The sequence below is a fragment of the Xiphophorus couchianus genome, chromosome 2 (assembly GCF_001444195.1).
Source record: "Xiphophorus couchianus chromosome 2, X_couchianus-1.0, whole genome shotgun sequence".
NCBI classification, from domain to species: Eukaryota; Metazoa; Chordata; class Actinopteri; order Cyprinodontiformes; family Poeciliidae; genus Xiphophorus; species Xiphophorus couchianus.
In genome coordinates, this window is record NC_040229.1 from 18313865 (window position 1) to 18328564 (window position 14700).

The 14700-nt window shown below is 38.1% G+C and overlaps 1 protein-coding gene across 2 annotated transcripts in view; it reads right to left on the reverse strand.

Annotated features, from left to right (window-relative positions):
• Nucleotides 1-14249, reverse strand: part of znf469 (zinc finger protein 469) — a 140906-nt gene extending 126657 nt beyond the window's left edge. The window contains exon 1 of one of the 2 annotated variants that reach the window (XM_028037536.1): nucleotides 14193-14249. The gene's annotated coding sequence lies outside the window, so the exon portion shown is untranslated. The remainder of the gene's footprint in view (nucleotides 1-14192) is intronic. The other variant, XM_028037545.1, reaches the window with a different exon arrangement.
• Nucleotides 14250-14700: the final 451 nt, after the last annotated feature.

The following is a 14700-nucleotide window of genomic DNA, read 5'->3' on the forward strand; positions in this document are numbered from 1 at the left end:
GATTAAGAACAGGGCTGCTCGCACTGACGCAGCTCAGGGATTACGTCACACGGAGCGCCGTGCGCAGTGCCCTAGTGCCTGTAAATTTAATGGTCCAATGAAGGTAATTTAAAAAGCAGGACATTTCCTCACTTTCTAAAAAAGACCCGGGACGCCCGGGACAGGACGTGAAATATGGACATGTCCCGGGAAATACGGACGTTTGGTCACCCTACAATATCCAGGGTCTTGCTAGCTATTTGGGTGCCCTAAGCATAGATGTTTGTGGTGCCTTGCTCAGAAGTAACCAATAAGAGCCACCAGGAGGGTCTTAGCGATGTCAATAATGCTCATGTACCCATTGTTCATACTCTCCCTGCTAAGCTACAGCTTCATCCCAAAATCAGAGCCTGCTATACTCAGGTCGCAGATGACTGCGGAAAAACAGTTGTCCTGAAACGGTAAATCATTAGGCGAATCATAGTGATTTGCATGCAGGCATTGTACAGTGAACAGTGCCAACATGAGCTGGAGCAGTGCATTTCTGCAGATTGCAACAGTATGACTGGGACGACGTGGAGGAGCTGTCTTGAACCATACTGTCACGACATACTGACAGATTTAACAAAAATATAGGTAACATTTTCGTTTATAAAAGTTCCTTACTGCAGCTTTAAGGCAAATATATGCTTAATCATTTTTTATTGGAAGTTCCTGACCTGTAGTAAACCAATACTTTGAGATAAACATGTGACAGGTCTCCAAATTGCCACTGAGAGGAATAAACTAAGATGAAACTGGTGCTTTGGAAAATTTGTTCTTGTAACTTGATAACTTGGGTCGAGGTTGGAGGGGGTGTGCAGTCATCTGGAAGCTCCGTTTACCTTTTTCCTCTGTTTTTATGTGCACGTCCCCACAAACGTGTGCGTGAGTGTTGCTTCTGAATGAGACCCAATGCTTTCCATATGTGCATGGGAAAATCAACCAAGTCGTTTTGTTTTGATGGGAGCAGATATATCACTCATATGCTCAGTGCAGAAAGCAGTGCTGACACCATTCTGTGCCACAATACCCAATATTAACAAGACTAGGGAAAGTAACCAACAGAGGCCACATTTTGGATATGCAATTTTTACTTTTTCTTTATTATTCTTTCTTTATTAACATTAACCAATTGCAAACAGCTGTATGTGTAATAGTTTAGCTCAATATATGGAAGGCTGTGCTAACACCAGCTGGCTTTTCTTTGATCAGTTGAAAATAACCAACTCTGAGAACATATGTTTGGTTCCTTGTTGATTGTAAAATTTCAAAATATAACAAAGTTTTCCAAAGGAATGTTGGTCACATGCATGATGGACACACAATGGAAAAATGGTGGTTAGTGTTCGGTGCAAAATTCCTTTGTGTTTTCATTGCTCACTGCTTTTCAACATTTTCAGTGTTTACGACCTCTAATTTTTTTGTTTTATTCCATTAGTTTTTTACCAATTTTTTTCCCTGGGGAGGTAAAAATGTACTAGCGGTTAGGTGAATTTCAAGGTCCATGTCAGCTAAACAAAATTTAGCTATGTTATTTCCTCCCCTTATGTGATCCCCTATGAACTCTCCATCACATCCTCTAGTCAGAGATGTTGATCAGCCAGCAGACAGACTCCAGCAACTAACAGTTTGGAAACTGTAATGTTTTTAATTCTAGATATATCATAATACGAGTTAGTGTCCCATGTCTCTTTTGGACTGAGGATTTCACAATATGCACGTTTTAGAATGTTGTAAATAAAAAAGGAAGCATGCAATAAGACTAAAAATATGAAGAAAAAAACAACAACATAAGAAGTGGTTATATAATTGGTTTCCATTTGTAAACCAAATTACAAATGATATGGTTGTGGCTACAAAAGAGGAAGGAGAGCTGTCCTCAATTCATTAGACAGTGAATAGAAGCAGGGCAAAACATTTTGCTTCTAGAGTGACTGATTCATCAGCTGTGTTAGGCTAAACAAACAGCAGCAATTTTGTAAATGTTGTGCTTTCCACATTAGGTTTTTCATTTTGTTGTTATCATATTCAAATTTTTTCTGATTCTCAGCAAATCTTAAATGTCATGCACTTTATTCTTTCCTCACACACATGTGCACACATCCCTCACTCTCCCCAAAATCCTCCCAGAGCAGAAATAGTAGTGAGCTCTTTGCTGTGGCTACGGGATCCTGGCCTGTGTAATATGAAAGTTAAACGCCTACCATTTCGAAAAATAAACACAGTGGGATTGTCCCTGAGCATACACACTTGCCAGCAGACAGACTCATAATATTTCCCCCAATCTGATGACAGCGGGGAGAGTTTTCCTTAGCGATAACAGGAATGTTTTCACACCTTTTGGCCACATACAGTGTTATCATTGCGGTCATTTCTTACAGAGAAATCTGAAAATGGCTTACTTAAGGCAAGATCACCCACTGGAGACAATGACTGACAATCTGTTGGTCTAACTGAAAGTTTCATTTAATGACTTTTGTGGAAATTTGTCTTGAATTCTCTTTTATTTTCTTTTAGATCAGGCTCATAACCCCTTGTTTTTTTTTTTGTTTAGGTCATTTAATGTCTCCATGAACTGCACAGCTCTTTGAGAAGAACTGGTTTAGGATTTGACACAATTGATTCATGAGCATGCATGTGTTACACAGACAGCTTCAAACCACACATGCACTACAACTATACAGTGACTGAAATATATATTTGAAAAGACTTTTTACTAAATTTGTTTGGACATCACTAAATGCAGCAGGAAGTTGATTCCTAACATGAACTCTGACTTTCACAGATTGGCTATGTTTCCAGATGGTCCTCATATTACAATCATTCGCTGAAATTTCTGTCCTCCACTCCTATGCGTAAGCTCACCTTCTTTTTTATTTTCTCCACCACTATGGGCAGACAAAAGAGCTGACCATGCATGTCAGGGGTGAGCATGGATGAGCAAAAAGCCCACTGCAACAAGACAGGCAAAACCACATCTGTTTCGGTGTGACTGTTGGGGAATGAGACAAACATTAATTTCTATTAATTTGGAACTTCATGTGACATTTTGCCTCATGGTTGGGGAGGGACATCATGGCCATTTGGCAGAAGAAGATGGTGATATAAGCTTCCAATTCAGACCTCAGTCTTAAAGGAAGAGTTTGAAGACAACTGAAGTCTAGAATTGCCAAGAAATCCAAAATATATACAGAATTGCTGAAGATCGGGTAACGCTGGAGTCCTTCCTAAAATGTCTGCGTACAAGAAAAACAACATTGCTTGCCAACAAAACTTTCCACTAAGAAGCAAATCATGTACATAATTATTTAATTACGAAAAATATATTTTCAACTGCATAATGTTATTCTGTCTATCTTCATTAAAAATGTTGGAAAATTAGACTTATCTGGTTTGTATACAAATAAAAACTGGAAAACTCAGCAAAGGATCAAATAATTATTATCCCCACTGAATAAGTTATTTCCTTCCAACTTTTTTTCTCAGTCCATATAGAAGTTCACTGTCATCCAAAAACAGGAAATGGATATTCAAGCCTGCAGATGCTGTTTGAGAATGAGCCAGCAGTGACAGTGAGTTTCCAATCAAACAAAGCTCTGTGCTCACCCCAGGCATTCAGGAAGATGTAAATATGCAATGAAGACCCCTCGGTTTCAACTGGCTTCCTGCACTTTCTATAAGCTCCTGTCCTAGCAGGTTTCTAGCAGGTGAGAGGGTGGTGTGAGCACACCTGTCTGAATTCATTATGCTTATCCTAGCAGAGAAAGAAAACCATTAACCCTTTATATATTAATAGGAGTATCATGGCCACCTGCTTGCATACTACTGGTAGACTACTACTGTCTGGTTCCAGACTAATAAAGATGAGCTGATTGGACAACTAGCACCAAAGTAAATGATATGCACCTGAATACAAACCAAACTCAAAACTTCAAAGCAACTAACACTAAAGTAAAAATAAAATAAAAACAAAAGTACAAATTTCTGAAATCTGTTAAGTATAGTCAGCAAAATACTGAAGGGAACAAAACAGCTCAAGGAAAGATAACTTTGTTAATGCTTTCCCATGTGTGGAAAACATTTCTACATTTAAGCAGTCAAAGGAATTCTTGGAATAGGTGTCCACATTCCACAGATGGCAGAATGATCAGAAAATGATGGTGACACGCTACTACAGCCACATCACTGGTTTGGAAATTATATTTGCACAAAAAAAACATGGCAGGAAGCTGGAGGTGTTGGTGATCAGTCAAGTTTTGGTCATCATTTGTAGAACTTTAAATTATTGTTTCTCTTCATTTTTATTAGAAGACGACTTTAGTACAGCATTTGATTTGACTTCTTCAATTCAGTTTAAGCAAGTAGAGATCCACTTTTATTTAAAAACAAATCAGGCATTTTTGTTAACTTTTACAGACTACACATTTGCACAGGATCCTAATCACTCAGAATGCTTCAATTTTTACTTATCTGCTACTGAACAACATCAACTCAAATATTTTTTGTCATGTTTTTATTTGTTGAGTGAATAGCAGACTTGGATTTGATCATCCTAAGATGGGCTAGTGACCTGTCCATGATGTACCCGATCTTTTGGCTAATGGCCACTGGAGGTGGGCACTAGTCTCCATGTGACCCAGCTACAGCAGACAAAGTTAGGCAATGGATGAATTTGATCAACATAATACAAAGCTAGCAAAAGACGAGTGTGTTAGATACTGTTAGGGTTGCTGCTGAGGAGGCTCTGCTATCTTTAGTTTTCAGCCTTTTACTTGGCACAACCTGCAGGTTTTGGTCACATGACTTTAGAGAACTACCAGGACATGTAAATGTAAAAGAGATACATGCTTTTAGCTTATATTAGGATAACTCCAGATATCTTTTTTGTTGAGTAATAAATGCCATGTCATAAGGTATGACAAATATGAAGGCAGGAAAGGTGGGCGAAAAAGAGAAGAAAACATCTGTTCCCATATTATTTTATATTCAATATGAGTACACTTTCAATTTGCTGTTTTTGTTCTCCTCCATGAGCACTGGAGCAGACTGTGACTCTAATGCCGTAATATGTGACTTTAAGTGCTTTAAAACAAGTATCATATATCTTACTAATAACCACAGTGTCATAATGACACAAAAATGAGCTCAGTTGCTGCAAATCATCCAGTGAGTGAGCACTCACAATGATGGCAGCTAAAGGACACGGTTGAAGAATAAAATGCATGAGGAATAAAATGCATGGTCTGAGTTGAAGGAGAAGAATTTGCCATATTTCATTAAACCTACATAAAGTTGAGCAGGTCTGATTAAGTCATGCATTCTGAGCACCATTTTGGTTTAATTTAAGAGACTTTCACTTTAGTACACAAGTCATCAATCATGTGGCAACTTGGGCTGCCTGGAGACAAGATGCGGAAACAGCCGCATACACTAACATCCTGAACCGCATGCAGACTCTCAAAGGCACAACTGCACATTTTAGCACAACAGGAGCACTGTACATTCATCCATTCTCTATTCATGTCCTCCAGACAGCCTTTTTTTTTCTTAATGCATACATCTGCGAGGCAACCTTCCATAATCAGTCAAGCCAAATGGCTTCAAACAAAAGAAGCATTAAAGCCTATTCAGTCACTTTCTGGCTTTAACAACCAAAACAATTTGCTGGGAAATAAAAAACCCTCCAGATCAAAATAACTAGTGATGCCTGACATCAAATCATAAAACCGGAGCATGGAACAAAAGCTGGACGGCAGGTAGAAATCAAAAAACACAAATAGGAAAATCGAAGTAAAAGAGGAAAAAAAAAATTATAATATAATTACTCAATTAATTTCAAAAATAAAATCTAATTATAAGATATTGTTATAAGATATTGAAGACATGCACAAAAAACTGAGAATGCTTAACCATTTAACTGAGCTGGATTGATGTATAAGGTTGTGTGATCAAGCTTGGTAGAAGAAACAAGGCATATGAAATTACATGTTGCTGTCGCCGTTTATCCGAAAGTGATCTCTTGTGAGTTTCTGTCAATGTTATGAACTGCCCAGGTTCATGAGACGGACAAAAACCTACAACACACAGATGCACGTCTACACAGAATAACAACAAGCGTGAGACAGAAGCTCACTCCCTTCTCTCTTATTCTTTATGCTCTGTCTGCAATCTTTTCCTATACACTATAAAGTTTGAGATCCAGGTTGAGAATAAGTACCTGAAACACTCTTTTGCAGATCTGTCTTAAAGAAATACAGATGCAATGCTTCATTCCCAGTGCTCTTATTGTATTCTTCAGAGCACTTTAATTTCTCCTTTTGCCAACATTCAGATATTACTCATGACAATTGAGGAAAACACATTTTAACTTTTCTCTATCCTCCTGCGGTTCATTTTTCCTCTGGCATACATGTATGACATGTTCTCATCAACGCATCTGAATTTGGGGTTTTATTCCAGGCATTATTTGGGCTTCGAAAGCTTAGTTAGATGCTCCCATGTGCAAACAAGTTTTCAGTTTACATGGTTACGCATCATAACAGATGTTTAAAAAGTGGCAGGAGTAGCAGCAGAACGTTTTAGCAGTACAGCATCCAAATCAGAATGAGCAAACATTATTTTTTGAAAAATGTGTTTTCACTGAAGAAATCCCAGCTGCAATGGTTCTTGTGTTCCTATTTCTACTATGCAACATACTTTGTGTCTAACGTTAAAGAAAAACAAAATAAAATAAAAAAAACCCACAAACTGAGTTTCTGGAGGTTTCAGTTCACCTATTTGCCAAAACTGAGATCCATTTTGTTACAAAACATTCCCATTTGTGCATTCCTTCCTTTATTTTGCACCTGTAGACAAACAATTGCAAATTCAACTAAACCACTATATATAAAGACTTGATTCTCTTGTTAGAAAAATTCTTTAATATTTTAAGGCTCTAAATAATCATAAATATGGCAGGATATTACATATTATTTAATGTATTGTTCTATATTATTCTGGTTAGTAGGCCAATAGTCTTACAAAACAGGGTACATTAGGATCACTGATGAAACAAACAACCATGTGACTCGGTTGGTAAGTATTATTTATTGTATTCACATACCAACATTTCCTTATATCAGAATAAGTACTAAGAATAGATGATACAAGTTGTCAAAGCAGATCTCTTGAAAGGTATGCATTGAGGAATGATCGTTATGAAATAGTGACATTTCCAGAGGAAAAAGCAAAATAAAAGATGTGTTCAAAACAGAAAATACTAAATATAATTCAAATACACTACAGCGCAGCTGCAGATCCATAAACATTTGGGCATAGTGATAAATATACCCTTTCATCCACATACGGATGTAATCTAACGATATATTTCCTTTTTACATCTGAAAAATTGGGCCATGCAGAGGTTAAAAAGAAATTCCTTTATATGAATTCTCGGGGGGATTCTACTGGAAATTAGGAAATGCCATCAGACTTTGGCATCTAATGCATCAAAGTACTGGCAGCCAATAATGACTACTGTGCCCAAAGGTCAGGCTGGTTAACTGCACGTCTTGAATGACTATGTCAATTGTCGCAACACAAGATATCCAAGCTCTACATAACGGATGGAAATTTTTACAGGATTGTATTTTATAATTACTTGAATTTTGGATTGTTAAAAAAAAGGATTGTAATTGAGCTCTGATTGGCAGGGATCTTTTTTTTCTTTAGCTTTCAGAATCTTGTTTACTGAAAGTAATTGTTGATTTCAACTCTTTATTGTACAGGCAAGAGAAAAAAAAGCACTGGGGTGGTTTTGAAAATTGTTCATGTGGGAAGAGACCTCTTCTTCTGAAAATGGTTGTGAAGTGTGTAGAAAGAAAGCAAGATAACTACAGGCTTTAATAATATTACAATACAGCAGAAAGCAGAAGTCTTTTGGGTCCTTTAAAGCCCCATCATCAGTCATTCTAAGCAGCCTGTCTGTCTCAAGGAAATACCTCCTTAAAGCAATTCATTTCGATACATCTACTGGACGGACCTGTCCGTGTAATGAAGCAGCCAGTACTGGACAGTCTTCATGATCATTTCCTTCCGTAAAACTCCCAGAAGGACTGAAGCTCTTCATTTCTAATATTACCTTAAGAGTATAAGGTCAGAGGCAAGATAAATCCTGTATATTACCCAGGTCTCTGGTGAAACAGAACAAATTCAGCAGCCTCTACTGTGATGTGGAATCTCTACAATGGTGCCCAAAGAGCTTTCAACATGAGCTGGAAGATATCCCAGAAACATCAAGAAGAAGCTTTGCATTTACAACCGCAGAAGAATATATTTTAGGACGAGCTCTGTGCTTTAGTGGTTGTATCAAAGTGTTGGCTAGATGTGTGGCAGCTATTGAAAATGAAATTCTGTTCTTCAAACAAGCAGTTCTGTATTGCATCAGCTCCTGGCAACCACCTCTGTCTATAATACAATCTCCGATCTCACCACCATTGTTTTTAATGTAAGTGAACTATGTCTAAAGCGAGGTGTAAGTGTAGGTTGAGAGAAAGTGTAACTTTTTCAGGCCAATAACCATCATCTTCTTCTTCAACTGTGGCCCATGTATGCTTGGCCTCTTTTTTTCTAAGCTCTTATTAGAGGTAAAGCAGTTTTTACATAACTTAGCACTCTCATGTACTCTATAGCAGATGTGCACTCTGTACTAATAATTGCAACAAACTGATGCAATTGGGCAAATATTCTGTCTCTGTGGATCTAAGGTTTGGCAGTACCTTGTTTTTAATAGTACTTAGAAGAACTTGAGGAGAAAGGAGCAGATCCAAGAAATTTTATGGCAGTAATTGGGTGCTAATAAAGCTCCTTGATTGTTACTGCAGTAAACCTTTGCATAAATGTCACATAGAAGAATGATATACATCTGTACACAAGCGCCACACCTCCCAACTACAGCCCTCCCACTTCCTAAAAGTCTCTTGGGAGTCTGGATTAGTTTGAAATACAGTCATCAGCCACTTCATTAGATACACCTTGCTTTTACTGAGTTGGTCTCCCTTTTGGCATCAAAATACATCAGTTGTTCATGGCACAGATTCAACCATGAGACGGAAACATTGCCCAGAGATTCTGGTAGATGTTGACATGTTGGCATCACACATGCTAAAATGTGTGATGCCACATATTTTTTAGCATGTGTGATGCTCAAAAATATGCTGCATATTTTTGAGCTGTAGACAGACGTCTGGTGACAATTGAGGCCATTGAAGTACAATGAACTCATTTTCAAGTCTGAGATAATTTGAGCTTTGAAATATGGTGAGTTATCCTCCTGAAAGTAGCCAAGACATGGACACATTTGATCAAGGTCAACAAAAGTGACATTTAGCCAATGTTCAACTGATACATAAAGGCCTAAAGTGTGCTAGGAAAGCTGAATTGTAAGCACGAGCCATTGATATAAACGTTGGGTCCATGCTACTATGTTTAAAATGACAGAAAGTGTCTCCATTGGTATCAGATCCATTTGCTAGAGGATCACATTTGGACTCTTCTAGAACTGTGGTCGAAAGAAACAAAAAGATTCTAAGGGCTGCAAATGGTCTCTGAACTTTGGACACCGTGGGCAACCATCTGGATATTGCAGTTTAAATTGAGACTTGTCAGCACAGTCAACATTGTGCTAATCTGTTTTTGCTCAAATTCGATGCACTTGTATCCAGTGTAGCCTTGTTTTCCTGTTCTCAGGTAACAGAAATGACACTTAGTGTGCTCTTCTGCTTCCGTAGACCACCTGTTTCAAGGATTGATTGGTTGTATAAAAAGAGATTGTTATATGTCACATACACAATTTTTTCAGCTCATTCTATATAAATCCGAGGTATGCTTCTGGTGATAATGCTTGTAGAGCAGCAGTTTCTGAAATATTGAGATCAGCCCATCTGACACTAACCGTAATGTCATGTTCAAAGTCCATTAAATCCTTTTTTCTTCATTCTGAAGTTGGGTTGACCTTCACAAAGATTTCCTCAACATGTCCAGATGCCTAAATCCATTGAGAAGCCACCATGTGATTGAATGATTTGCAACTTAAAAAGTGTGCTCAATAGTTAGTTTTTTTTACTTAATGATAAAAGTTAGGGGAAGACACAACATGCACAATATTCATATGTACTCAGGAGAATAGGTGGCTTTAAAAAAATGCATATGTTCACTACTTGACTATGGTCATGCTTAGACATGCCGATATTTCTCATGTATCAATGCTGTAATGTGAATGTTTTTGGATAGGAGTAAAGGTTTCCAGAGATAAAACAAGCTAAACAAGGGGTGCATAGGTGTGCCAGAAAGAAATAAAAAAGGAGGCCAAAAGGTTTATTCTGGTTTGGTTTAATGCACACTTACAAAATTAGTTCCATGCTGACTCAAAATTTTACAGTTTCTAATTTCTGGATTAAATTGCATGAGACATGAATATAAAGTTGTTGCTCTTATAAAACCCAGACCGGGAGAGCTGAGAAGTCTGGAAAATGAGTCAAATATAATGTTGGAGATTGATAGCAAAAGGCTCATATTCTACACAGAGATGAGATGAGGCAGAGCAGGGAGACAGGCTGCGGGAAACTGCAGGGATTTGGGGTTGGAAAAAAGAAAACTAATTTGGATAAGTCATATATAAAACAAAGAGTCTTTGTGAAATTATCCAAAAAGCTCTTAGCCGAATTCCTTAACTCTCAACTAGTGTCCTTGTTGACTCTTGAAAACACAACATGCAGATCAGTAAAACTACTGAAGCCACAGCCAGGGCTTTAGCAGAGATGTGGATCAGGGACAGAATTGGGGATGTGGGATGTGACAGTGATGCTAGGGTGGCAACAGGCCAGAGCTTGATACCCGACTCTTCACGCCACAAAGAATGAAGCCGGTCTGGCACAGCAGCTCTAAAATATACAGCACTCGCCCCTGACTAACCATCATCAATGTGGTAACAATCAGCTGTGGGTAAAAAGATGTTGATGGAAAAAGAATACCAACAGCCACTTGAATCATCCACCTCCCCACATGAGGCGCCCCGATGTTCCCATTCATACCTCGCAGAGAGTCAGAAGAGATTGTACATTTTAAGAGATGAACAAACTAACATGGCTGTTTGGGGGAGAGCAACAGAGACAGACATGCCAGTGGTCAAGGCGGCTGGCGAAGGACAAGACGCCACAGCTTCCCTCTGTTTCCCTTCCTTTACCCCAGGACACATGAACATTCTCCTCTGCTACCAGAGAACATATAAACAGTGTTATCCTTTCTGCTGATTACCCCTTAAAAACCCACAGCACCCAACTGGACCATTCTTCTGATAATTTATGTCTTAATGGATTTACAAGGTAGGTCTAGGTCTGAGGTAGGGAGATTTTGATATCGGAGCATTGGAAGTCCTCAGCCAAGTGAGAACAGTTTGACTTATAGGCACACTAAATCAACTCTTCCCAGCAATTAGATCAAAGATGGTAAAAAAACAATCCCGCGCCCACAAACAGACACAGTCCCAACCCTTAACACAGTCCAAGACACATCCTTGGCAAGAGAGCATGTGCTAAGTCATAACCTCTTCCCACACACAAACACGCACACACGGATTAGCATATTGTGGTATTTCTAAAATATTACCATTGTGTTTTCTATTGCATTAACAAAGGTTTCTTTAAATTTTGCACTGTAAACACTTAAAAAAAACTTAAATTAAACAGGTAGAGCAGTTGAACCTCGGTATTGCTCCTGTTCTCTATGAGTGTGCACCAGAGCTCTGCTGTTTCTCTGAGCTAAATACCCCCGTGGAAAACTCTCACAGGGTCAGCTAAATGCTTTCAAAGCCAGTGTGTTATGATTTTACCACACTGATGTCACTGTTTTAATAGCATAGGTTTTCCTGGACCCACTTTGGTTTACTTCTCGAATGGCGTTGTCAAATTGAAAACGGGGACAGTTCGTGTTTACTGTTTTTTAGCTATCTGCAGAATTGGTGAGGCATTTATTGAGATTAAGTTATTCAAACTGTGGCCAAGACTTTTGATTGTGGGCATTAAAACAAGAGCAGAAAAAAGAGTGGGTGTATGTCTGGTCTAAGATTAATTGCATTGGTCAACTATCAACTCCAACAGGACTCATGCACACATCTAAGCTCTATCCTTTTTATGTGTGAAAATAAATCATTATAAGAGCAGCCTTAAACCGTGAGATATATGGAACTATAAAGACAAACTAGATAATTTGTCTATGGTTTCCCTGTCTGCACAGTTTGTTTTGACTGAGAAGTCCTCAATCTCTGTCTCCGTCCATCTTTCTCTTCTTTGGGCTCTTTTTCTTCAGCTCTGACTCATTCTCCGGTACTGGTCCCAAGTCTGGCGTCAGACGAAACATTAAGTCAAAATGTTTTAATTAAAAAGGGAATTGGGAGCTAGTAAATGCTGCCTATTTGTCTCCATGGCCTCAATTCTGCTCAATTTTTAGAGAAATAAGGGTGTGATAGTGGTGCTGTGAAGAAAATGTTTATGTATTACTTTCCTGTTTAAACATCTGATAATATATTTTAATAAGTTGAAAAAGGAAGAAATCTATGTTTACATCTGAGACTTGAACATGATGAAACTTGTGTAATTAGACTTGTTCATGTTTTTTGACAATCAAATGAAAGAATAGCAGACTGCCTCATGGACTGGTAACAGCAACATAGGTACTCTGTTTCCTCGTGTAAAACACACCAACAGGGCTGGGAGAAAGTATGTGCATCTTTGTAGATTTCTTCTATGTTTTCTTTTGTTTTAGACTCAATATATAATGTCAAATAAATTTTCATTTCAGAAAATACAAAATTCAGGAAACCCTTTAAAAAATGTAAATAAATTATAAGATTCAGTTGTCAAAGGATGATTTTATTCACAGAGTGGAAGAAGCTATTCACAAAAAATAAGTTATTTATGTGAAAAAGTAGTTGCCCACTAAACCTAATAAATTGTTGTGTAATCCTTTGCTGTAACAACTCCCATTAAGCATTTGCAATAACATTTTTTTTAGATTTATTTTTGAAGTTTATAAACATGAACTTATGTGACCCCAAAGCATCTCAATCAGATTTGAGTGCAGACTTTGACTTGGCCACTCCACAATAATTAATTTAATTCATTTTTGAGTAGTTGCACACTTTAGATCATTGTCAAACTCTATGATCATTGAGCTTAAAGTCACAAACTGATGTCTAAACATTTTCTGTCAGAATGTTCTTAAGACCAAAACTCATTATTCCATTTTGTGATTTTCTAACACCATCTGAGTCTATGTTTGATTGTTGCCGTCAAATTGTGTATTGTTCTGAAAGTCTATATCAATTTTATTGACATCTCTCTAGGTTTATTTGCAAATGTATTGTGTTAAATTCTATGAATACCTTTAATTAAAAACATACAGTATATGTGACAGACTGGCGAATTGTCCAGGGTGAACCCCGCCTCTCGCCCAGAATGTTAGTTGGAGATTGGCACCAGCAGCCCTCCCAACCTCACTAGGGACAAGGGTGTACAGAAAATGGATGGATGGATAAAAACATATAAAGACTATAATCAAGATAAAAACTGAAAAATAAATTTTCTGTAGCAGAGCTGCAGCTTTTTCACGCATCTTTTATTGTTTAACTTTTGCTTTTTTATTACTCTGATAATCACGACCACCAGAGACGTTTCACAATCCATCACATCAAACTACCTTTTCATTATCATACTTTCTAATTGGTGACATTTTTCAAGCTGACAGTTACCAAGATGTGAGCAGGGAAGGGGTAGATGGTGAAGACTGTCCTAGCTTAGCTTTGTGCTTTCATGGCTCGCTGGGCCTCCTATTATTTCCCTGATGGCCTTTTAAAAGAAGCTCATCCATCACTCACTGACAGCATCTGTCTCTTTCTAACCTCTCTGGCCTGATATCAAATAATATTTTTAAAAAGTCAAGCCTGTCACTGTAATGGACAGCTCCTCCCAGGGGGCGGAAGGAAATCAGAGCTTTGAAGCGTGTCACTCAAGCTTTTCAACAGAATATGTTTGTGTGCGTGAAGTGGAATCAGAACTCCATATAAATGCATGACAAGAGCAGACACAAGGAAGAAAAAGACAGAAATGTCTAAGTGTGACCACAACAGAGGGACTTACTTTTTGGTGTGCAGGCGTTCTCTCTGTGGAATCAGTGCCAAGGAGCGATGAAAGATCTGGAAAGGAGAGATCCAATAATGAGGAAATGCAGTTGGGAAAGTCCTGAGTAATATGTGGTGCCTACTGTAGGGCCCACACAGACCCAACTTTTAGTGTATCTAATATCCTCACCCCATGTTGCAGCTTGCTTTCTGCCTAATGAAAAAAATATGATGGTTTGCAGCATCCAGCATTCTGTCTATTATTAATCTTTGGCAAAATGTCCAACAATTATATTCAAATGATGCATGAAGTTCTTATGTGTCTTTTGTTCAACTGAAGTCGGGTTTTTTTTCTTTTTAAAAAACTTTTATTTGCCTTAACATTATGAACACATGTCCAAGTTCTGTTCTGAGTTCTTTCAAAAGTCAGCCCATGCATCAGGTTCAGTAAGCCCTATCACCATTTATGTGCTCATTTGTCTGTCTATGCATATACATTAGAATAGTCTGTTCAAGCTTCTTCTGTG